The sequence below is a fragment of the Melanerpes formicivorus genome, unplaced genomic scaffold (assembly GCF_026170545.1).
Source record: "Melanerpes formicivorus ecotype bairdi unplaced genomic scaffold, bMelFor1.0.p_v2 SCAF_5, whole genome shotgun sequence".
Taxonomy (NCBI): Eukaryota; Metazoa; Chordata; class Aves; order Piciformes; family Picidae; genus Melanerpes; species Melanerpes formicivorus.
This window is the reverse complement of record NW_027142357.1, coordinates 29,866,464-29,892,767: the sequence shown is the minus strand read 5'-3', so window position 1 is coordinate 29,892,767 and position 26,304 is coordinate 29,866,464. Positions and strand designations below refer to the sequence as shown.

At 45.3% G+C, this 26,304-nt stretch overlaps 1 protein-coding gene across 1 annotated transcript in view; it reads left to right on the top strand.

The window, feature by feature from the left end:
- Window positions 1-26,304, top strand: part of LOC137441447 (uncharacterized) — a 47,439-nt gene that overhangs the window by 5,547 nt on the left and 15,588 nt on the right. The window lies entirely within an intron of this gene.

Genomic DNA, 26,304 nt, shown 5'->3' with positions numbered 1-26,304 from the left:
AAGTAGGCCATGGAAGCCTTCCTTACTGATAAGTGGCCCCTGAAATGATTAGCTTTTTAAGTTTAAGGTGCATAGCTTGCTTGTTTGATCTGCCACTTGAGTCTCAGGACACCTTCCAGCAGATATGTGAAGAGCTGACATCCCTCTCCTGGCCCTTAGAAACAAGTCTAATAAAAAAGTACCTCCACAGACAGTCGTCTTTCAGGAAAGATCTTCGGCTGTTTCTCCCAGGTTCTGTCCTATGTCATTGCCATATAGCCACATCCACAAGGGACAGAGTCAGTGCTGATCTACACAGCCCTATGTTATTTCTGGTCACATGCAAACAATAGAACAATAACTCTGCGACACTTTTTATTCTGACTCTGAGCACACCCCCTGGGCTTTTCTTCAGTACAGCAGCAGCATGAAGTAAATCCATTAAACAGAGCTAGCCCAGCCCAGAAGCAACTGCAGGCACTAGCATAGCCCACAGCCACATCAGCTGTCCCCTCCATGTTTACAAGAGTGCAATATACATTAGTGCATAGCTTGGATGCTTTTGCACAGGATGGTTTTTGACCTCCATGGGAAGAAGCTCCTTGTGCTCTCTGGCCTGTCCAAAGGAATAAGAGTCCACAGCTTTTATTTCCACATTGCATTAGGAGCAGAGCTTTTACCTGCATGTCACCTTGTATAAGGACTGTGTCAAAACAGTCCTTTTTGAATAAAGTCTTATTTGAAACAAAGCTCCAGTTGTGCCTCAAGCTAGCACTGCCATAAAGAGTAAGCCCTATGAGAGTATCTAAATGTTACAGAAATAAACTCAAAGTTGTAATAGGAAAGGCAGATGATAGATATACATATATGCCAAGTATTACATCATTAGAAATAATGATCCTGCCCCCCTAACCCCCCAAAAAAAGGAAATAATTAGACATACTTTCCTTCTTCATATCTGTGGAAGAAACACTTCTTGCCTGGCCATCCCTTCTGCTTTCATCAGAGCAAGACCCAGCCTTTCCCTCCCACAGCAGCCAGGGTGAATGTACCTGCTTCCATGACACAGAAGAAGCTTAAGCTGCTCGTTTTCAGTGAGCTAGCTAAAAAGGTGTCCTAGAAGAGAAGTCCTGACTTTCTGGACCTGGAGTGATGGTCTCCTATTTTCATGAGGAAACTGGAGAAATGAGGGAGGTTGGCCCCTAGAGCACCACTTATTTACAGGGTAGATTTCCAGAGGGTCTCTGCCTGCTCAGTTGTTCTGAAAGATGCAAACACTTATTTTTGATGAAATGATGTAGCGTATTCTGATATAACAGCCCTGAACATAGCCATTGAAGACTTTTAATAATGTGGCATTTGTGCTGTTCATTGGTGGATCTGAATGTGATTGCAGAAGTGGGTACGTGTTCCTAGAGTGACTGAACATTCAGAAGGCCTACTGAGGTGAAGCTAGGTCAGGTGTGATGGCTACCTTTCCAGACAGTGAACAAGAGCATGTTTTGTCTGGAAATACAACCCTCAGCCCATGCAGGACCATACTACATCCATTAGTAAAATAGCATTAACAATCCTCATTGGATTATCTTTGTAGATTGTCATGATTATTGCGTAGTGGTAAAAGTGCTCAGCAGTAACATACATGTGCAGGCTGGAGTTTGCCACATAGGTATTTAGTAGCCTCTTAATCCTGCTGATGTCAGCATTGCCTTCCATGGGTGGAAACCGTGAACAGGGTGTGGTAACAGGAGATAAGAAGTTCATAAACTTGAAGGCTGGACAAGAAGGCTGAGATCTAGTCTTTTGCAAACACAGCTTTAGGGCTTCCCCAAATTCCTTCTGTCCAATGCCTCTCTCCTTTAATGCCTGTTTCCAGCCCCAAAGCCCTCTGAACCAAACTTTATTATTCACATACCCAGTCTCATTGGGTGTCAGCAGCTGGTGTCATCATCAGCTGCCATTCTGGGTGTCTCTGTAGTGGCTGCACTCTCATCTCATGCTGCAGTACTGATCAGTTGGACATGCTGCTGTGTGTAGTGACCAGTGATGTGCTTTCTATGGATTACACATTCCCCTTCCACTCAGTGGGGATCAGCCACTGGACTAAGCTGACGCAGAGCCCCATGGGGAAGGGTACAAAGGTGAGAGCAGCAGATGTTGTGCCATGTTGAATCCCTGCAATAATAGCATAGCTTCAGCTCATAATTTATGCAGGACTGGACCAAAGCTGTAATGGGAGTGCAAATGGCTGTGTCTTTGGAGCACAAGGATAGTCCTTCAGCAGCTTCTTCAGGGACATGAGAGGGTGAAAGAATGAGGAGTTTATAGTAAAGCACAGAAAGATGGTTTGAGAACCTCATCAGGCAACAGGATGGCAAAGTGCCCTCAGGGTAAGAAGCTACTGTAGTAAGGAACAGAAAGTCTAGCAGGGATGGCTGTGCTGAGGAGTCGGGGGGAGAAAATAGTTCAGAGGAAGCAGGGTAAGGCAGTGGAGCAGGGAAGAGGCAGGAAAGGCCTGTTAGCTAGGGCTGATGAATGGCAGTTGTGTATTGGCTTGGGAAGGCCTTGTAACTGGAGTAGGAATGCCACATACAAATGCCTGGAGCTTTTGAAATTCAGCCCATCAAGCACCAAAGTAACATCACTCCTGGTAAGGCACAGGTAAAAGCAGAATGCTTGGCTTCTACTCCCCCTCTTACTCTGCCCTATCCTGTCTGCCCATTTTGCCATTCCTGCTGCTATATGAAACATTCAGCATCTGGAAAAAGCAATGCCCTTTTACCTCTGGCTTTAGAAGAGTTCTTCCAGTGTTGAATGTGGCCCATGGATTTTAATTATTCTCTACTGTGATAGTAATGAGAGCCAGTGGAGTTGTACTGATTTTATTTCCTTTTAATTTGTTATGATGCTCTGGATGCAGATTAACTTTCCCAGCTCAATAGATATTATTGATTCATTCTGCCTTGTGATGTGATAGATGGCTTGAAGAGGTGGCCAGTTTCACTGGTAGCTCTGTACACCATGCAAAATCAGGTACCTTTGCTTGCTTCTGGTCAGATTGTTTATATTCAGGTAAGTGAGGATAAACTCAAGCCTATGGTACTGCTTGTTTACATGCAGTAGTCCAGGTCTCCCAGCTTCCTTTCTGGTCAATATACTGAGTGTGAGGACAGATTTGTCATCATTTGATGGAGATGAACCTTCTTCTAGGCCCAGCACACAGTGGTGGTTCTCACGGAAGGGAATTGGCCTGCAGGGAGGGCAAACTGCAGTTGGAAGGGTCTTCCAGCAGCACTCTTCCAGGCACATGCCTGTCCAGGAAGCCTTTCTCAAAGCAGTGACCATCCTCTTGCTCCTGTCCTCATGTGCTGAATTTGGCTGGTGGGCTCTTGGTACGACTGCACCACTGATGAGTTGTCTTTGGGGTCCTGAAGCAGCAGGGAGACTTCAAGCCTCAGGGCCTCCTAGAGAGGGAACCAAATAGCAAAGCTTGTGGTGTAAGACTACGCCCTACTGAGCGATCCTCCCTCACTTTCTTTAGAGAAAGACCCAGCACTCCTTGGTGCAAAATACTTAATGTCTTTTTTTTAATTATGCTTTTATGTGATTGGAGTTGTAATGGGTATGGGAAACAGAGCCTGAGTTCTCTCAATGCAAAAGCCCTAGAGACTGAGGTAAGGAGGCTGAGACAGTATCTTGCTGGTTGTAACAGGGGTGACTGCAGGATAACCTGCAGCCACATTATCAGGAATTTGCTCCACAGGCTCAGACACCCCAGTGGAGCCAGGCTGGGTGTGTCAGTATGTTGGTGCAGGCGCCTGGTTAGCCCTAGCCTGCACCCACATGCTATCTCTGCACCACACAGCATGTGGCTCCTGGCTGCTGGTGGCTTGCTGGGCCTGGCTGCAAACCTAGTGCTCCTCCTAATCAAATAAACTCACAGAACAGTGCATTACTCAGAAGCAGTGAGGGTGTTTTCTGTCCTCCGTGGTGACCCTATCCTATGTCATCTTGGACAGCAAAGAGACAAAAGAGAAAGGGAGAAGAAAGGCAGAAGTTGTACTCAGCAGCCCTGCATCCCTCCACATGCCAGCCCCTTGGCAGGGATTGCAGCAGGAAGCCCAGCATACTAAGACCCTTCTTAGAAAGCTACCTCATCTTCAGCCATGCTCATAACTGCACAGCTCAGAACACTGGTCTGTGATGTTCTGGCATGAGACCGCTGTGTCCCTCAGCAAGTCCAGAGGGACACTGACTGCATTGCATGAATGATGCAAGTGTCACATCATCAGAGGCCATTTGCTATCCATGTGCAGTCATTGCACTGCTGGTAAGTAGCCCTGCAGCTCAGTGGTTATTAACCTGGTTACTGGAGATAGTTATTAGTCTCCAGAGCAAAAACTGAACTCAGGCCAGAGTATCTTTGCCTCAAATCAGAGTCCAGTCATTTCAGGTGTAAAATGTTAGACTTGTTAAAAACAGCAACCCATCAGCTCTGTGGACAATTCTAATACACAGGCACATATATACTGACCATGGAACACTGGGTAAACCAAGATAAAGGAGATAAGAGGTAAGCATCAGTTTGTCTTGTCACATAGCTGACTTCAGAACTTAGAAGGCTATATACAATTAAAGCATCCAAGCAATTAACATCAAACAATTCTTCATCTAGTTCATGTTAACATGACTGCTGAGATTGCAAGGAAGCCTTAGATTTATTGGAGTAGGTTTATCCCTGCTCCCCTTAACTTCTGTAAGATGAAGATTTATTTCCAAACCCTGCTGTAACTTGTCCATAGCATCATGGTAGCAGCACTCTTTTGTCCATCAGTTTCTTCCTACACCTCCAAGGGTAGCTGGCCCCTGAGTAGTGAGGAACTGCTGTCGTCATCTTTCTGAGAGACAGTAGACAACAGGTTAGGAAAATGCTTTTTGGAAGATTAAGCAGAAAAGCTGGTACTGGGGAGTAGATCCCAGACATCATCATCCTGGGGCGCTTGGGGTAGAATCCTCAGCCACAGCCACCCATCATGCCCAGTGGTGTCACAATGTCCTTGTACCTGGCAGCATTTCCCCATGATACTTGACGTTCATTTAGGAGAAGCAAAAGCTTTGGGGACCTTGTGATTCACCAGAGAAGGTGCTTTTGCTGCTGTAGGCAAAGCAGTACAAATACACACTTTTTGGCTTTTTTCCACCATATCCTTGGAGAAAACAAAAAAAGCTTTTCATTCCCCCCCCCCCGCTTAGACTAAGCCAAGGTTAAGACTTAGCTGGCCTCACGCATCAGTAGCACTGAGCATGCCTTCAGCACAACTCTACTGAGGGGGAGAGCTGGGAGAAGGGCCCTTCTGTTCCCTCACCTTTGTACCCATGGGAAACATGTATCTCTTCAAGTTTTCAGGCACCTTGACGGACTGTTTTGTGATCCTAAACACACTGAAGTCCTAGCTAGCTTGATTATGTCAGTTTTAGGTTAACAACACCCCAACAATAGCAGGCGAACGTAAGCATCTAAATTGTGCTACTCTTGATTGCCTTCCTTTCTGCCTGGAGTAAGAGCCAGGCCGCTTTGTGTCCTTCTCTAACATTTTTCACTGTCTAGGCTGGGAAAGTGGAAAACAGGTGAATGTTTGAAAGAGGCTTCTGGCTTCACCCTTCCCCAAAATGGTTTGCATTGAAATGGGTTTCTAAGGTCTTCCTGAAAAAGATGGTATTGTATTGGAAGTGGTAAAACTCTTGCTTTTTTACTTCAGTTACAGTCCCTACCTCAGAGAATCACTTGGAATGAAACAGCATCTCCTCAAGGATTTCTGTGGGGTTTTGTGTTGTTTCTCTTTTGTTTGTTTGTTGGTGGTTTTTTTGATGATAAAATCCTTTATTTTCACCTTGCAGCTGGAATTCCCTGAGGCACTCTCACATGAGCCTATCTCAGGGATGATGCCTCTCTTAAAGAAAGTACTGTAAATGCTAACTGGTCTCTTGAAGGAACAAAGCAAAGAAAGTCACATAGCAACTGCTGTTGCCTGACAAGTCAGAAGGGCACAGTGCCTCCCAAACCACCTCTCAGAGCAATTCTACTTCATCACTAGTCAGGTGCCCTTTCCAGAAGGTAATAGGTTTGCCAATTAAAATCAAAAACAAACAAACAAAAGGCAGGGAAAATTAGAAGGAGACAATGGTGAAAAGCCAAAAGCATCTGCAAAGACATAACCACACAGTTACCCTGCTGATATGTAAAGAGGTGTGTGTACCTCATGGACTGATCCTGTGATACCACAGTCCTGTTCCTGCTCTTATATCTCTGTTTCATTACTGCTTGAGAGGTGGAGGCACCCATGTCCTTCAAAGTAGCTAGAGCTATGCCATCTTGTGCTCAGACAGTGTTTTGGTGCCAGAGTTCAATTAGTTTTAGGAAATCTTACCTGACTTTCCTTGGTGCTCCAGGACAGCAAGTAGAGGAAGAATCTAGGTCTTGCAGATGCTGGAGGGAAGTTTTATTCTCTCCTTTCACAGGTAGCAGAGCTGAAACATAGGAATTGGAGTGGCTTGTCTGGAAGATCCCAGATCAGCACCAGACATCACTCTCATATGTTACCAGGTTGTTACCTGTCCACTGTATCTCCTACTCTGTGGCTGTGAGAGTTACAATATTTGCTTAATTCATACATTTCAGGGTGGAAGTCACAATGTCAGTCAGTATCTGCTCTGGAGTATAAATCAGTGTCCTATGACCTCCCTCACAGAGAGGCTATTAACAGATAGGAAGAGGAGAAAGTGCTGTCTCTGTTTGAAGGCAAGTTGGCTTTAATTTTTAAAACAGTGTAACAAGTGATTGATGAAACAGTACTTTTTGAAAAGGAGGGGAAACTGGCTGTCTTCTGGGGCTAGGTCAAATGTCTTATGATGCCAATTGCCTGTACCAGAGTACTTCTACCAAAATAATTCAGACGCTGAGAACTAGGCAAAATCAGTTTCTCTAGCTGAGGCAGGAAGGGTATCTGGAAATAAAATCTGGCTTGAGGCAGTCAACAGGGCATCAAGATCTCTCCCTAGTCATCAAGGTCTCTCCCTAGTCATCAAGGTCCTGAGTCAAAGGCTTTCATGTCCATCTGTCTTAATACAATTCAGAGCTGCTGTACCATCAGGGCATCATAAATTCTTAGGTACCATGTGGGGAGCGAAGGAAGGCAGTATGTACCAGAGCTGGAGCTGAAAGCAGTGCCATCACTGGACATGGTGCTGGCTTGTGGGTCCAGTTCCCATCATCACCATCTGGAAAAAATAACGTGATGGGTTTCAGCAAGTCTTTAGGTGTAGTTAGTGGAGAGTTTCATGACTGTGTTAGGAGATCTTGTATCAGCAGCTGTGAAGCAGGAGTGAGCTCCTTGCACTTATCTGGTTTTCCTCTTTATTATAAACTACAATTTCTCTGACCTCTGCAGAAGAGGACATACAGGAAAAGGAGTATCAGCCATCGAATTTCAGTGCCTGAAATTGCTGCTGCTTTTACACATTTATTAAAGGTTTTGCTTTTGCCTTCAGCAGAATTGAAAAAAAGAGTCCTTGCTTCATCAAGTGGCACCAGATGAAGTTAGCAAGATTCTGTTCCGCAGCTTCTGACATGCTCCAAAATCCAGCCCTAATACTGCCCAGGCTGAGGGTAATTTGATTCTGCTGGCATTGACAAATGCCCTGAGCAGCAGCAACAGCCACTGCACCTTAAGATCTGCATGCTCAAATATTAGTGCCTAATCTTTGCATGTCCAGTTAACTTATTTTCCTACAGAATGATCAGAAAAGCAAGCCAACCCTCTCAGACATCCCTGTCTTATGGTAAATAGTGAAATCTAAACTTGATGTCAGTAAGAATGGTGAAAAATGAAGCCATTCTGTAGAAGTTGATGTCTTAGGCAGAATGCTTCATGCCCTGGCAGGCTGTCTTCCTTTTGAGAGACCTTGTCAGTTTTCACAGATGGCATCTGGATGATCTCAGCCACAGGAATCAGGGCCTCCCACTTCACATGGAGAAAGCTCTTCGATCTTTAACTAGCCAGTCTCTGGCTTCATTTTATTTAAAGGTTTCAGGCACTGTGCAGTGCTAGAGAGGATCTTACTGGGCTCCTATTACCTCAGCAGAAGCTGATACATAATGAATTATTCAAGACTAGCCAGTTCCTTCATTAATTTTAATAAATCAAGTTTCCACTGTGTTCTGGGCAGTGCTGCCAGCTGTGATATGATAAGGTAAGCCCAGTATTTCCTGGGGCCTTTTTTACTTGGTCGAGGTTTACATAACGGGGGTTCTTTATAGTTAACAAGAGATTAAGGCTAATTTGGGGTAGATCTACAGCGGGCAGAAGAGGCAACAGAACTCCCCAAGCTCTTTAACAGCTGAAGCCCATTTGGGCTTCTGCAAATATATTAGCAGCAAAGGGAGGACTAAGGATAATTTCTGTCCTTTAGTGGAGGCAGGGGGAAACAGTGATCAAAGATGAGGAAAAAGCTGAGGCATTCAACATCTTCTTTGTAATAGGACCAATTGTTTGTTGTATACTCGGCCCCCTGAGCTGGAAAATAGGGATGGGGAGCAGCTTGAAGCCCCCATAATCCAGGAGGGGATGGTTAGTGGCCTGCTGCACCACCTGTCAGTCTGACCTTGGTGCCAGGAAAGGTCCTGGAGCAGACCCTGAGTATCATTACACAATATGTGGACAACCAGGTGATCAGGCTCAGTCAGTATGGGTTCATGAAAGGCAGGTCCTGCTCAACAAACCTATCTCCTCCATGACAATGTGACTTGCTTAGTGGACGAGAGAAAAGCTGTGAATGTTGTTTACCTGGACTTTACTAAAGTATTTGACACTGTCCCACAGTATCCTCCTGGTGAAACTAGCTGCACATGGCTTGGATGGATGGACACTTCACTGGGTTAAAACTGGCCGAACCTAAAGAGCTGTGGTAAATGGAGTTAAATCCAGATGGTGGCCAGTCACAAGTTCAGTTTTGGGGCTAGTTATGCACAACTGTTAGGCAAGCAGCATCTCTCTGTACACTTGTATATATCCTGTCCAGGCTGCTAATAAACCTCTCCATAGCATAATAGCTGTCACAGCAAATGCAAGATTGATCTGATGGCTCTTGTGGCCTGTCTTTCCCTCAGCTTCTGCTCAAACTCAGCAACAGAAAAATATTTTCTGACTCTCGAGCACTATTAGAACTTTCTATACATCTCCTGAATAAGCAGGAGAACACTTGTTTCTATTCATTTGCTATCAACCTCAAAATTGTTCAGTCTGTTCTTTGCTTGCACTCTGATGGCCAAATAAGAACCAATCTCATGTTGGTGTCAAAGGCAAAAAGGATGCAGGATGTCCCCTGTAGAATTAATTTTACCGTATTGTGCTGTGTTGCATAAAGAAGTCAGATTGACCTACTCCCTCATTTCTCTCTTCCTCTGTAAGCTGTAGGGTATTCAGGGCAGGGTATTTCTCCAGTCTGTGTCTTGTAGAGGGTTTGTGCTTATGGCACTTACACTTGTACACAGGGCATGCAGATTTTTTTACTGGAGAGAAGTGTAACAGTGAGCCCAAATCCATTTCTACTGAATGCAGATTCAGGCATGACTATTCCTGTCTTCAGAGAGCTTAAATTCTCATGAGGACATGATCACATACATCATAACTGCACTTTACAACACAAGGCAGAAGTCACTGTGGCTGCTTTCATTATTATATATTTTAGGAGAGGGAAGATGATATGCTGGGGAGAGGAGAGACTGGACAAGAGAAATGCTGAGTACAGATTAACAGCTATGGTGATAAATTCAGTCCACAGGTTAGCCTGTGAGTATCTAACCTGACAGCATTTGTGTGGTACACATTCTCATGAATGTGCTGCTGGTAAGGCATCCAAGTAGAGCAGGATAGGATAGGATAGGATAGGATTAACCAAGTTGGAAAAGACCTCTGAGATCACCGAGTCCAACCTATCACCCAGCACTATCCAATCAACTAAACCATGGCACCAAGCACGCCATCCAGTCTCTTCCTAAACACCTCCAGTGATGGTGACTCCACCACCTCCCTGGGCAGCACATTCCAATGGCAAATCACTCTTTCTGTGAAGAATTTATTCCGAACGTCCAGCATCTGGCAAGTTGAAAGACAGACCTTACTAAAGGAAGGTCAGAGTTGTGGGATATGAAATTATTTGCTCTTGGAGGATGGAACATGAAAGAATAGCACCTAATTGTGAGAAATAAGGGTGTGACTCCTCACAGAGTATTAAAGAGCTGTATCCATATATCTGTGTTGCAGTAGTGGGAGAGACATTGACAGATCCCTGCAACCATTGCACCTGCTGGCTCTCCTAGTCTATCTCACATAGACATTGAACTACCCCATTCCCAGTAATCATCATAGCCCCTAGAAAATTGTTCTAGAGGCTGAATATCTTCCCTGTGAAATCATGCACTTTTCTGTAGTCTGGCTTCTTTTACCAGCCAACAGGAAAGTTCTGCTCTTAGAAAATACATTTTTCAAAATTACCTAAATTTAAGGCCACTCTTATTTCCTACTTTGGTATCCAAACAAATGAACAAACAAATTAATGTTGTAGAGCTCCTAAGACAGTTATTGGTGAGCAATTGGAATTGGCACTATATTATTGTTAGGACCCAGTGTATTTCAACTCCTTCACACCATCATTAATCCTGAAGCTCTCCCAGGGTCATTTTTCCCCTTCTCAGTCCTGTGCAATTCTTAGCTTGTAATTTTTATTTACTGCTTTCTGTTCTGTCAGTATTCAGACACACAACAGGCTTTCACTTTCCTATAAACACTAATCCTATATTTTCCCAAACCAATATTTTCACTTTCCTCAGTTGCAGGGTTGTGGCTATTTGGATATTTGGGGAGGGGAAAGGCTCTCAATAATAATTTGTATTTTTATTCTCAAATTTCCTTTATTACCTGACTCACTCTGAAATTGACATTTTTAGAGTTGTAATGATGGATAATTGGTTTGCGCTGGGCTCTGTTTGCACACAGCAAATATAATTGCATAGTGATCATTGGTAACTAAGCAACCAGTTATGTTTTCAATTCTGTGATCAATTCCTTGCTATCTGTCAAGATCAGGTCTAACACAGTATGTGCTCACAAGGGATACAACAATTTTTAGAGTTACAGAGCTCATCATCTTTAAGACTGGGAGTAATAGCAGCCTGAGACCCCTGAGTTAGCGCTCTGACTGCAGTCTCTTACAGGCACATATCTTTTTTCTCTTTTGGTGGATGTGAAGGTGTAACAGCCATGTAGTCATGATGGTTAAGGTCAGAAGGCCACTTGTGACAGGCTTGAATTGTTTTGATTCTGCATCCTGGAAGGCCTCCTGGCAGTGGCTGTTGCATAGGACACTTGAAAACTCTTTATTTTCTACACTGTTGTTCCACATGAACATTCCTTTCATCGGTTTAATTATGGGAAGTAATACTTGCCAAACTCAGAGAGCAAGTGAAGATGAACATATCTGGAAATGAAGGGGAGATGGAAGCCAGGCAGCAGGTTGAGAAAACCATCTTGGAAAAGGGATGTAGTCTCACTGCACCCAAATGGGAATCTCACAGAGCAGGCCTCATGACTATATCTTGGTTCAGCCAACAAGCCCCAGGAAAAATCACAGACCCAACACAGTTCCGATTTCACCCAAGAAGTCAAGTTAGTCAGGCCAATATCAGCATGCATAGACCCTAGCTCAGGAAGGGTCTAGGGCAAAGACTTTAATGCAGCTTCCAGGCCAGTGGGCAGTAGGAGCAAGGGTGGAGGTTCCTGGTGAGGCTAGTGGGGATAATTGGAGACTATTGTACTATGAGCTCTGACACTCCTTAGCCTAGGCCTGGATCTGCTCTGCTACCCAGCTTCTGTTCCAGAGGAATCACAAGAGAAGCAGACACTTCATAAAAAAGAAAGCCATTTTAGCATCATCCAAAAAAGAAAACATGGCCCAACTGGAGCAGGTTGTAACAACTCTTCCATCACTGTCCATCTGCAACAAGTGTTATATGGTGCTTAGAAATAAATCTTTAAATGCTCCATCTTCAGACTGTCTTTGCAACTCACCCTTCTTGCCATTGATGCTTGCTGAAAGGAGCCATATGGGTTATGTACTGAATGTTACATAAATGCTAACATGTAAGTATATTTAGAGGTGGCATATGGACAATAGTGAATGGAAAAACAAGTGCTTTATTGGTTCAAATTACACAAGCAAGTTCAGTGAAGCCAAATGCGTCAATGGGTTAGTCAGTAAGCTTCATTCACCTGGGGCCCCAGGTTCAGATCTTGATTGGGTTTATTTCTGTGCTTCGCTGCACTGGCTAACTATGTCAACAGCACTGATGTTTGCCAGCAGAGGCAGAAAATCTTGAAGACTTCAGCTGTTGGAAAAAAGCAACACAACAGTCAGATCTGAGTGATACTGTAGACAGAGATCTCTGTTCTTTGGGGTACTATAGGCACAAAGGCACATGTTAGAGTTATTAGAAGTCATGTTACAATCTGGTAATGGACAGATGAGTCTGCTATAGCTAGGAGATGATGGAAATTATTTTACTTTTGAATTCTTGCTCAGCACCAGAAAGCTCTGGGATATGTGAGTGTCTGTGGGCTTCAGGGCCTTCCCTGTCGGGGGGGGTACTATGGTTCATACCAGTGTAGTGCATCACAACTCCTGTTGTGCCCATCCTGGTTAGGGAGCAGGAGTGTTCTCTGTGCCCAGGGAACAGGTATTTGAGCTGGATTCGAAAGCTCTGGACTGAATCCCGTGTGACATCAGGAGAGCTGCTGTCTGCATAATCACTGCCCATGTTAAGAAATCTATAAAATGAACTTATTCTTTTCTATTTTTCAGTTTTTGAGGAATTTCTTCTTAGAGCCCCAAGCAAAACCAAACCAAACAACCCAAGTTGAGCAGATGAGCAGCAATGGAAATTTTTCATGGAACTGTAGCTAAAGCCTCTCCTTTGATGATAACACCATAATTTTATCTGCTCTGATTAAAAGCTTAATTAGATTTAGAACATTTAGCCACAAAGGAAGAATGACAGCATCCTGACAGATTTTTGCAACTTACTCAGGGGTTGGCTTACAGCAAATCCACTGTGGTCACTACATTCTCCTCTTGTGTCACAGCCTGATGCTCTTGTTTACAGCCTCGCCTGCAACATTAAAAGCTATAAAGCATTTTGCCACTGGTCCTGCCAGCTGATGAGTCCATTTTAAAACCTGCTCATTGCATTTTGTGAATTTCTCTTTGCATAGGGAAGTAGCTCATTTTGAATGTCACCCAGTCCTACGGAGGGAAGTGGGAAGATGGATTATGCTGGCAGCGATCCATCCATCTGTTCATCCACCAGCACTAATGTTTTGCTTTTCAGGCTCCCAGTTGTCTTAAATAATGCTGACCTACAGGATCTGGGGTAGGAAAGGTCATGTAGCTCATTTTATCTTCCATTCCTTAAGTGGTAATTAAACTTTCTGAGGTGTTATGGCTAGCTACATGCAAGATTTGTTGATGGGTATTTATGAAGTTGAGGTTGCATGAGACTCACCATCACATTAGCTGCAGCATCCACAGTACTTTCTTAGGGGGAAGAATTTGTAGCTGTTTCCCATGAGTGATTGAGTGTCTGCAGAGATGATACTTGCTCTCTTTTGACTGATGTTACCAAGTTATATCTAGAGAGTGCTTCTGTCTCTGTTGTAGAAGGTTTAGCTTTGTGTACTGTGAGACAGCCACAAAGGCTGCAGACTTTCAGTACTATGCAGGAGCCAGGTTAGAAGGAAACTGGTTGGTTGCTGGCAGCTTAGCCATAATGCTCTTCACAGTATCACAGTATCACCAAGGTTGGAAGAGACCTCAAAGATCATCGAGTCCAACCCATCACCACAGACCTCATGATTAGACCATGGCACCAAGTGCCACGTCCAATCCCCTCTTGAACACCTCCAGGGACGGTGACTCCACCACCTCCCTGGGCAGCCCACTCCAATGGCCAACAACTCTCTCAGTGAAGAACTTTCTCCTCACCTCCAGCCTAAACTTCCCCTGGTGCAGCTTGAGACTGTCCTCTTGGTTCAGCTCCTAGCGCTGCCTTAGTAATATATAAACGTGCATGCAAGGGCTCTCATCAGCTGCTATCATCTGTGTCTTTGAATGTAGCAGCCTTCAACATTTCAATGCTTGGAATATTTTATAAAATGCATGAAAGTAATGACACTTAGCTCTGATTGTGTGCTCTGATAGAGCGCAGAGCTGGTTGGGAGCAGGCAGCTTCAGACCCTGCAGCAAGTTAGATAGGAAGGGCCATGAGTTATCTTATGACTGTGGAGCCAGAGTGAGTCTTCTTCACACTTGAAGTCATGGGACTATGTGATGTAACTAATATCTGGAATCCACAGCACAGGGAGAGGGGATCTGTTTTACTGTCCTCCCTTACTTACTGCAGAAGAGCAGTGTTGATTCTTTCTTTAGTTTATAATCTTACTTGTGCAGTGGTTAATCTGCAGTGCAAGAGAATGTAGCTTACTTGCACCAAGTACCCAGTGTGTTTGAATAAACAAAACCATTTGTCCCTCAGGGATCAGTCCTGGGACCTGTCTTATTCAACATCTTTGTGGGGGACATGGACAGTGGCATTGAGTGCACCCTCAGCAAGTTTGCTGATGACACCAAGCTGTGTGGTGCAGCAGACACGCTGGAGGGAAGGGAGGCCATCCAGAGGGACCTTGACAGGCTGGAGAGGTGGGCACAAGCCAACCTCATGAAGTTCAATAAGAGCAAGTGCAGGGTCCTGCATCTGGGTCGAGGCAATCCCAGGCACAAATACAGGCTGGGCAGTGACTGGCTGGAGGGTAGCCCTGAGGAGAGAGACTTGGGGGTGCTGGTGGACAAAAAGCTCAACATGAGCTCTCAGTGTGCACTTGCAGCCCGGAAAGCCAATCAGATCCTGGGCTGCATCAGGAGAAGTGTGGCTAGCAGGTCGAGGGAGGTGATCCTCCCCCTCTACTCAGCCCTGGTGAGACCCCACCTGGAGTACTGTGTCCAGTTCTGGAGCCCCTATTACAAGAGGGATGTGGAGGTGCTGGAACGTGTCCAGAGAAGGGCCACGAGGATGATCAGAGGGCTGGAGCACCTCTCCTATGAGGACAGACTGAAGGAGTTGGGGCTGTTCAGTCTGGAGAAGAGAAGGCTCCGAGGTGACCTAATTGTCGCCTTCCAGTATCTGAAGGGGGCCTACAGGAAGGCTGGGGAAGGACTTCTCAGGATCTCAGGTAGTGATAGGACTAGGGGGAATGGAATGAAGCTGGAGGTGGGGAGATTCAGGCTGGATGTGAGGAGGAGGTTCTTCACCATGAGAGTGGTGAAACCCTGGAATGGGTTGTCCAGGGAGGTGGTCGAGGCCCCATCCCTGGGGGTGTTTAAGAGCAGGCTGGATGAGGCTCTGGCCAGCCTGATCTAGTGTGGGGTGTCCCTGCCCATGGCATGGGGGTTGGAACTAGATGATCCTTGTGGTCCCTTCCAACCCTGAATGAAACTATGAAACTATGAAACTATGAAACTATCTTCTCACAGCTGGCTCTAAACAAAGTGATATACCCTGCCTCCTGTCCATTACCTTTCACAGTAGAGTGAATAGAATAGAATAGAATAGAATAGAATAGAATAGAATAGAATAGAATAGACCAGGTTGGAAGAGACCTTCAAGATCATCCCGTCCAACCTATCATCCAACACCACCTAATCAACTAACCCATGTAACCAAGCACCCTGTCCAGTCTCCTCCTGAACACCTCCAGTGACGGCGACTCCACCACCTCCCCGGGCAGTCCATTCCAATGGGCAATCACTCTCTCTGTGTAAAACTTCAACTGAACTGGTGGAGCACCAAAAAGAACAAGTCCTTTGGTAATATTGAGGATTTAAAATATATAGATGTTATTAGGAGCATCCAAAAGCATATACGTTGGTATTGACCAGCATTGGAATTTATTACTTAATGGTGACTTTAAAAGCATTGCCAGTAAATCACAAATGACATGATGTGTGTGCAGGCAGGTGAGGCCCCTCCAGTCTGATCTCTCCAAATCCTGTTCCTATAAGGTCACCTGGAATTTAATGCCTGGTTGGGTCAAAGAGAGCCCCAAAGACAGCCCCAAGTAATTCTCTGATCTTGAATGCATCTGATACCATTTAAAGTTAAATACCTTGCTATAAAGGGTCTACTTTGAGAAGCCTTTGGTGACCAGTAATTTAGGGCAGACCACATTTGGAAAATTGCCCTCTGGAATATGTGTTTTTCTCAGTGTGCTGGGATTTGTGCCTAAAGGCTTTTACCCTGGTGTCTCTAAGTGGAGGAATGCAGAGCTCCAGCCCAGTCCAAACTGGCCGCTTCTGTGCATCCCCGAGCTGCTCTGGGCAATTCTCCACCTGCCATGTCTCTGCAGTCACAGAGTCATTAGCACAAAAATAATAGCTCTGTAGACAGTAGAACAACAGTTCCCCACAGACAAAGATCCTATTTCAAGGAGCTATTATGTTCCTGTTGCCTCCTCTGTCTTCCAGTGCAATAAACCAGTTCCTGCCCCTGTCTGGCCCAACCTGATTGTGGTGATACCTCATTTCTTCCATGCATAGCACTCACAGCCTCCACATCCCCACACTCCTAGCTATGGAAAAGGTAGGGTGCTGCTGCTGATTCTATGCTCTCCACCCTGGTCAGCAGGAGGTCAAGTTGAGTAATTGGGCATGCTAGTTGCAAGCAGTGTTTCCTACAAAGAAGATACCAAGTGGACTTTTGTCCAGTAACTGATGTTACTCAAGTTCTAATATAGGCAGGCAGAATGAGCTATATGAAAACACAACCAACCAACCCCATGATTGTCATAGCTAATTGAAATGGAGGGAAAGGTGCAAATCCAACCTGAAAGAGCAGCCTTTGCCTCTGATACTCATCTGGGAAAAATAACTTACAGGAGCATTCAGGCATATGAAACACGAGGAAATAAAAGATGCCAACAGTTTGATCAAGAGGTTGCTATACGAAATAGAGCCTCTGATGAGTTGCTGCATGTAATGTGGAAGAAACTAACAGAGTTTTGTTCTGGGAATCTGCTCCTGATGTGAAGTGCTTTGAGACCACAGTCCATGAAAACTATGTTTATCAAAAGATGCAAAACAAAAGGGCAGGGTAATTTTGTCTCCAGTTCCTGAGTTCACCTGGAGGCAAAGGATCTGAACTCACTAGTAATGGAAAAGCTGACACATCAATTGGACCTGATCTACACTGGGACATTTACTGGCAAAACTGCATAACGATACTGCTATAGATACTGCTCCTCTGGGGATTTATTTCTTCCATAATAACAGATCCAAACCAGTAACAGCTTTATGGAATAAGAGCGGCCATCAGATGTTGAAGTGATACATGCCTCAAGCAGTGCTCCTGTTTGGAGTAGAAAGTTCTTTGGTGAGTTTTTATGTGTGTAGAGTAACTAATGCAGCAGAAAATATAAGAGTTTCTACTGGGACAAAAAGCATACTCTGAAATTTACTCATCATACTAAAATTCTCCCCCAAACAAGGCATCTTGTAGTTCATACACTCTTTGGTGGGCTTAGATAAATAGCATGTACAGAGGGAGTTCCACCGTGACTTTATCACTTGGCCCCAAACAGCTGGAACACTTGTGCAAGGTCATAGGGCCCAATTATGCCTGGAATGCAACCTGTCCTTGTCAGCAGTCATTACTCAGCTGGGATGAAGGGTAAAGAATGACTGTAAACTGCATGTTGAAGAGTAGGAAACTGTGAGAGAGCCCACAACACCACCTTCAGAGAGTGCATGGTGCTGAGCCTCATGATGGGAAAATAGAGGAAAAAAAACCTCATGTAACAGCATCTTTTTCATGCTTGAAAGAGCTCTGGAGAGGCAGGGTGTTCCCAGTGGCTGTCATGGCAGCTGAATTAAATTGTGATAAGACATCTTGAGAGATGGGGAAAATCCTGGCTTTGTGCCCTCTGGCTTGGGTCCAGGTGATTTCACTGGAGCCAGAATTTTTGCTACGTGTTTGAAATGAATGGCCAGGGTGAAGCTGCAAAAATAATGCCTGGTAATGAAATCTGCTTGCAGCAGTTCGCCTATGCACCAGAGCCATGCTGCGAGCAGGAGTGCTTGCACTGGCTCTGAAGAGCACCATGCTGCTCTTGTAAGAGGGAGGATGAGTCAGGAAGTGTGAAGTGCCACTGATTTGTCTAGGATGTCATGCAACTGCCCATTTGTAGGCAAACTCACTTTTTCCTGGGGGATTTTTTTGACCCACTTTTTGCTAGCTTTCCCTGAATTCCCACCACCCCCAGGGACTATCCATCAATATCACCATGGCAACAAAAAGTCATTAATGGTATCCTGCCTATTGACAGTCAGAATCTACACAGTGCTGAGCTGGGTGAAGAGCCATTGCCATCAGCTTCAAGGAGAAAGGCGAGAGCTCAGGGTCTCCACGGAATCAGTCCCCTCCTCTCCCTTCCCTGTATCTCCCCAGAGAGTCCCGCATTGTGTAGCGGCAATAGAGGACATATTTCTTCCCTTAGCGAGCTGTGTGCGTTGTAGGGAGCTGGTGACAGGAAAAGACGGGTCTGGATGTGATGCGCAAGAAAGAATCAACCTCCCTCTCCTGGGTTCGTTTGCACGGGGCTGTGGCACTGAGAGACACTTTACATTGCAAATAAGCAACTTATACTGCAGACCTACAGGGAGTTCAGAGTAATGCAGGAGGCTTAGGGGCCAGGAGAGGGGAGCAGCAGGCTAAACTGTGAGGAGAGATAAAAGACATGTCATATAATTCTGCTAAATGGTGAAGGAAGAGAAATTCTCAGCGGGTGTAAATAAGCTTTGACAAACTATAATGATTTACACCTAGCTTGTGGTCTGGCCCAAGGTCTAATCAACTGAAAAGAGCATCAGCATCTGAAAAGGAGGGGCCTGTTTATAGAGAGGCCTGTCGGGGGAATTGAGGATTTGAAAATGTGGGGGAGTTGGGTGGGGAAAATAAATTCTCCTAGGTAGGTAGGGAAAAGCTTATGATGTTACTCAGGGCTGAGACAGAGGCAGAGCCTGGCCAGCTGCGCCAGCTCCCTGTCAGGACTCTCACTGCCTTGGCAGTATGCACTGCTGGACCTTCTGAGGACAAATTTCCAGGCTGAGACAGCTGATGACTACAGTTGTCCCAGGTTTTCTCTAGAAGCTTTCCTAAGTAGCTCCACTGCTGCTGGCCATCCACACCCCAGCCAGGACTGCTGACACTACTGCCATCTGCGGTTCCTCATGCCAAACCTGCCTCCACCAGCAATATGCCAAAGTACCTGACAGCTTTGGGATGTGACCACACAATGTGTGGGATGAGATCATGCATCTCCCTCACCTTCCTAACAGTTTCTCCCTCCCCCAGGCCCCACTCTGAGCTCATAGATGAGGTGTGCTTTGCTGGCTTGGAAGACTCTGCTTATCCACCTTCCAGTGGCTTTGGGGGAGTGCTGGACTAGTTTCCAGTGCAAAGTTAATGAACAGAGATCATTAAAGTAAAGTGGGGTTGTGTTTTTTTCCCCCACTAGTGAGATGAAAGTGTTCATACTCCCTTGTTGGAAAGACCAATGCAGTAAGACACTACTGTACTCAGTTTGAGGTGTATGGCTGTGCTGCAAAATACATCTTCCTGGTGCAAGGAAGGGAGACAAAACATGTGGTGTACACCTTCTTCTTAGAATGAAAGTGTGATTTCTTTCCTGTGCCCTATGCATTTTAAGGATTGGGCTGAGCCTCTCAGAGCAATCTTAGAAAAAGGAATTAGGAATCCTTTCAGCAACCTTGATGAATCCAACTGTACAGCACTGGTTTTCTCTTGTCTTCCAGGGATTGGTGGAGGAAATGTAAAAAGCTGTGTTTCTGTCTTCCCTTTTGGCTGCACCTTGAGTACTGTATCCAGTTCTGGGCCCCTCAGTTTAAGAAGGACATCGGAACACTTGAGCATGTCCAGAGAAGGGCAACAAGGCTGGGGAGAGGCCTTGAACACAAGCCCTATGAGGAGAGGCTGAGGGAGCTGGGATTGTTTAGCCTGGAGAAGAGGAGGCTCAGGGGTGACCTCATTGCCCTCTACAACTACCTGAAAGGTGGTTGTAGCCAGGAAGGGGTTGGTCTCTTCTCCCAGGCAACCAGCACCAGAACAAGGGGACACAGTCTCAAGCTGCGCCAGGGGAGGTTTAGACTCAAGGTGAGGAGGAAGTTCTTCACCGAGCGAGTCATTCGTCATTGGAATGTGCTGCCCAGGGAGGTGGTGGAGTCACCGTCCCTGGAAGCGTTCAAGAGGGGATTGGACGTGGCACTTGGTGCCATGGTCTAGTCATGGGGTCTGTGTTGATAGGTTGGACTCGATGATCCTCGAGGTAGTTTCCAACCTTAGTTATACTGTGATACTGTGATACATATTGCTAGTCCAGTCAGGAGTATTTTGACCTTGAAGAAATCCAACATCATGACTCAGGCCCTGAACATTATGAGATTAAATCAGGGGTTAAATTATGATGTAAAAAAAAAAAGGCTGATCCTCCCCCCACCATTTATGGTGACTTTGCTTTTTACCTCTTTCCTGCTAGAGGATGAGTCAAAATTGTGAGTTGAAAAGCCAGTCCTCTGCATGCTGGAAGACAGCACTCAGCTGAGTGCCTCAGTGAAGGCTCTTGATCCTTATCACAGGCTACAAGGAGAAGGGACCCTTCTGCTCTCCTGCTACTCCTCTCTCAGTTTTCGTGTTCACCTAACCCAATGTGCCCCCTGCATTTTTTGCACTGTCCCCTCTGCCTTCATAAAACACATGCAAGAGGATCAAGATGGTTTTAAATGATCTGAGATAATGTTCCTCACCTCATCAGCTGCCTGCAGACATGCTTTATCTGTGACTGCTGTCTCCAAAATTATCTGCTGCTGATCACTGCTGGCAGTGGGCCTCTAGGCTGTCAGTACTGGGCTGCCTCACAACGGCCTGTCAAGCAATTGAGTGTTGGTGGGGTTCTGCTGGGGGTGCACCTCTGTCACATGGAAGCCAGAGGAGAATACCCTGGAGCTGGCAGTGGGAAATTATGATTGATGTTGGACCCTTTGCTAAGACTGAGCTTCAAGTCACAGCCTTGACTTTTTCTGCCATCACCAACCCCCTGAGGAATAATAAATTAACTTGTAATCATATGGCAACCATTTTCTGCAGTTAGTGCTGATACTGTATCTATGCAGAGTAGGAATTTGAACGAGGACTGGAAGTACCAGGCTGTAAAGTGGGCTCACATATCACTTTATACTTCACAGATCTCACAGGAGGCTGGATAGGTTTTCCTGGCTCAGGTTTGCCTCCAAAAACTGCATGTGTTTAAGCCAGGGTGTGTGGAGCAGGGTTGGAGGTTGTGCTCAACTCCTGTCTGTTCCTCATGAGGCTAATTTCACTTGCTCTGTGTGTATGCTAAGGCCAAGGTGGGTGGTGGGCAAGATCTGCATTACCTGAAGGCATGGGAGGGCTTGGTTTATGCTGTGTAGGACAAGGGAAACCATCTGAGTCCTGAAAATCAACTAAAGCAATCCTAAGCACTGTGCTTGGTTATAGCCCCATATGTGAGTGGGGTGACTCACAGTGTCACAGACAAGTGCAGGATCTATTGATCAGATGTACCCTGGAGGTTCATAGGTGCTGTAGGTGATCTGTCCCAGGAGGGGATTGTATTGCAAACAGGACTTTCTGCCTCCTGAGGAGTCATCCAAAGGAACTTTGTGGCAAACAAGGGTGTTGACCCGATGAAAGCTTGGCAGGTGATGGGGTGATGCCTTCTCTTGAGGCAACTGACAGCCAGTGCTACTGAGCAGGGGTAGCACTGGTGTCGCCAGGGGCATTTGTAATAGTGACCAAAACACTCAGCCTTCCTTGCTGGTGAGGTGAATGCTAATCTTCTCAAGTTCCATTACTTCAGCCTCATTGTCAGCAGGAATTTTGGAATATTGTCCAAGAAATTGAGTGGTGCACTGGTGAAACAAATGATACCCTTTCCCAAAGCAAGGAATCAAGAGGGAACACAGGTTATCTTGGAAGTATGCTACTTGAAGCCACAATGCTGGAATGTCTGCTCTTGGAAGTAGGCTAGACATATCCTCACAGCCTTTCTGAAGGAAGAATCCAAGGAGAAAACTGTGCTGTGACAGAAGAAGGAGAAGCTGTACAGAGTTAGAGAGCAGCCAGAAAAAATTCATCAAAGGCACTGCTGCCAAGTGCACAGATTTGTGGAGCAGTAGGGCTTCTCAGGTGAAACCTTTTAAGTCAGTAAGGCCAAGTTCCCAAACAGCTTAAAAGCCCCACAGAAAGAGAGCCAAGAATGCTTAAAACCTCAAGTGATTCCATAAAACCTTGAAATTACCTTTTCCAGTATCTTGAGACTATTCAGGAGCCAAAACAGAAGTTCACATTAAGTTATGGTGATTCATACACTCTCCCTGGTGGAGCTGTATGTACCATGGCAGAATGTTCTATGAGGATCAACAGACAGTGTTGACAGATACTTCTCCAGCACATCTGGCAGGCATGTGTATACCTTTGGGCTGCTCTGATCAGCCAGCTCTGAGCATGACCATGACCATGGAGGTAATAATAGTGGTGATGGTGCTTCAGAAGTGGTACCAGTTAAGCAGCAGCCACAGATGGGCTGTGCTGAATGCAGTGGGATACAGGAAGAGTTGGGGAAGTGGGAACACAAAGGAAAGAATAAAGTGATGTGAAAGGAGGAAAATGGTTAGACAATATCATGTGACAAGGCAAGCAGCTCACTGCACAGCAGAAATGTAATGCTGCCTGTGTTCTTAGCAAGAACATCTTTGACTCTGGACTGCGCTGCATCTTCAGAGGCTCAAGAGAGACATTGTTTCCCATACCAGGCTGTCTCTGAGATTACATGGTCCATGCATATGATTAAGATGAGAACGCAAGGGCTATAAATACAGTGAGCTGACTATAACGGTCATGGTTTTCTCCATATTGCCTAGTTTTGAAGCCAAGATGGCAGTTGTTCTGTTCTTAGCAATCCTGATTTGTGCCATGGAGCAGGCAGTGAAAGCAGTGACAAAACTAAACCCAAGGAAAGTCACACTCAGCTGTGCATTCTAGGAAGGAAAGGAAGCCCAAGAAATTACACTGGTTTAGGTAACTAGGGTGGCTGTACCTCTCCTGCTGCAATTAACAGACACTATATAAGGTAGGAACAGGCAAAAAACCCCAAGAAATGTAGCTGCAGTCACATAATCATCCTACTGCAACTAGTTCCTGCAGCGTAGCTCTGGCTGAGTGAACAGCTATGAAAGCAAATACAGCCAAGGAACCTTTATTTTTTGTGTTAACCTTTAACTTGAAAAAACCCCTAGATGTATCTGGCATTCTTTCCCTTGAGATTGATGGTGTTCTGCTAAGCAGCTGAAGTGATGTGCATTACATGGCAATAGACAGATCACGCTGTTTCAATGAGGTTTGCTGTATCACATTGCAAAAAACTCACAGCAGTATCATAGCTTGCTGAAATCCTTTGTACAGCTTTTTGAAATCTGCTTTTAACTTGCCTGTAAGTTTTTAGATCTCTGAAATAAAAGGGAGACTGTATTCCTGAATAAACCAACCTCTGTTCAGTGGTGAAATTTAGAAAACACAGTGCAGAGAAATTAGAGTAAGACCTGAAGGTTTATTTCATCTCTTATTACAAGATGGAGTAAGGTGATTCTGGTTACTCCTCTCACCTGGAAACAGGAGTTTGATGTGATGGCCAAGACTCAGAAGTTAATTTACTTTTGACTGAGATGTAAATGTGGGAAGTAGAAAGTGTACCACACTCAGCTGGTCTCTCTTGTCAAGGCAGGAGAAGCCAGACAATAGCAAGCTGCTGTCCACCATTTCATGGGACAAGCTTCCCTGTTTGACAAGTCTATTGAGCAAACCTTGCTGCAGTGAACTCTGCAAAGCACACTGACAAACCTACTCATCCCTGCCAGATGTGATAGCCTCTTTTCCTGAGGTCTTCTGAGGCTCTGTGGTCCTGATGCCCCTGGAGTCCTTAGACATGACTAGTCCTCTCCATAGTTCTTTTTACCAGCACTGAACAACTTATCATGTGCCTGCTTACTTCATCCTCCTGACACTTTGGTGCTTTGCTGGGAAGGTCAGTCAGGCAGAACGTTTCTTATGTGTATGGGAAGGAATAATTTATCCTTCAAGCTTTAATCCTTGAGAAATAAGTTCTTTGGGGGGATTTTTCAGGAAAATGAAATTTAGTGGCAAGTCTCCAAGAAGGCACTTACCATAGTAGTGGAGGAGAAGTTGATTAAAAAGAATCACATGGTAGAAAATAAGCTGAGTACATGATGTCTTTAGTCTTATGCTCACTTAAGGCGTAAGGCTTGTAACCAAGATTTTCAGTCCCTGATTCAGAGAACAGGCACATGTTACACAGACAATGTGATGGAAGAGCAGTGATGTACTGTTCCCACAGTGGCAGCCAACTCAGCTCCTTTGTATTATTTGGCCTGGAGTAAGTTAGCATTGGCCTGAAGGATTGCCAGGCTAGAATAAAGCCCTAGCTTTGGGGAAGTGTGGGCACGACTGCTTAGAAATTCTCAGATGGGTAAATGAAGGAGTGCAGCATCAACCCACAGTGCACATGTACATCAGGAGCAACAAGGAACTGGCAAATAACTGCTTGGTTTAACTGGAAGAGAGCACAGGGTGCTTTAGGACTGCTCTGTACCTTTAGGAAAGGGTGAATTAGGAACTGTGAAGAGGGTGAATTATGAGAGAGATGCATTTACTTCTCTGTGTCGCCTCATGCTTCCATGACATTATCCAGTTTCTATACCTGGGATCATCTGCTGTAGTTACAGCTCTGAGGTGGTGAAACGTCAAACTCTTTTGTGTTGCTCTAGTTGCCAGTGTCTCTTTAATGGTGACTGTGTAAGACTGCAGCTACGTTTGCTTTGTGTACAGTCAGCCTGCGAGGTTATGCTGAAAGATCATCTTTAGCATATCAACCAGAAGTACATTAATGCAGATTTATTTCCTTTTTTCTGTCTCCACCTTGTGCTCTCCTCCAGCAGAGTGCCTAGAAGGTGCTTGTGGCCATGTTACTTTGGAGCTGAGTGTGTAGACATGTGCATGTCACTGCAGTGTCACTGACCTGACAAACAGGCATCTTAGCTGAAACTGTGATGCTGTTTCTGTGTGCCATGAGGGATGGAGCACAAGAACATGGGAAGGAGGGAGAAGGGCTCGGTATTTCTTGGCTACAGGCTAGGTCAGAATAATCTGATGTTTCAAAGAGTTCTCTGTTTTCTTCCTGCTGCAAGCACCTCTGGGCAATGAGGGAAGCAAGCTGTGCCTCAGCACAGCCATTCTCCCTTCACAGGTCGTGACTTGGGTAGCAGTATGCCTCAGTGGTCAAAGAAATGAAAAATTAGCTTCCTGACATGCTGTGTGCAGCATGTACTGATTTGGGAAAAATGGGGAAGATTAGAAGAGTTCAGTAGGAAGGAGGTGGTCTTTTCAAGGGTGGAGTGATGGGGAAGAAAGGTGCTCCTGTCTGATATGAGATCTCCACAGCTGCCTGGCAGGAGTGAGACAAAACAGAATTCAGTGACTTCTGAGGTTCCCTCTCATTCCAGCCAAGGCACTGAACCTCGCATACCCAACCTGTGAGCTATATCCCATGTGCACCTTTGCTTTGAGGAAAGTATTGAAAGGTCTTTTCATGTTTGAAGCATTTTCTTAGTGCAAAAAATTACTTTTTAGAGGAAGAAAACTCAACTCTGATGGGTGACAAAGCTTAAAATAAAATATTTGGAACCAAAAGTCTCCTCTTCCTCTGCTTAATCCAGTCATTTTTGGGGCCTGCCTATGTGTCACCAAACTCTGCACCGCCTCCTCTGGAAAGCCTCTGTCTTCTGCTGTCTCTCACAACCAGCTCTGGCTATTCTGTTTTCTCTGGGCCCTCCACGTAGCAAACCTGCCTCTAGCTCTGCCTCTTTCTCCCTCACTCTCTCCTTGTCCTGCACTGCTCATGGGAGATTTCTCCCAGCTGCTCCTTCCATGAAAATGACTTTTTCTGTCCCATACACATCTTCTGGAAAATCCTGCCCTGACAAAGTAGCAGCAGGTCCCTGTTTCTTGACAGTTCTCTAGAGCAGAGCACTGACATC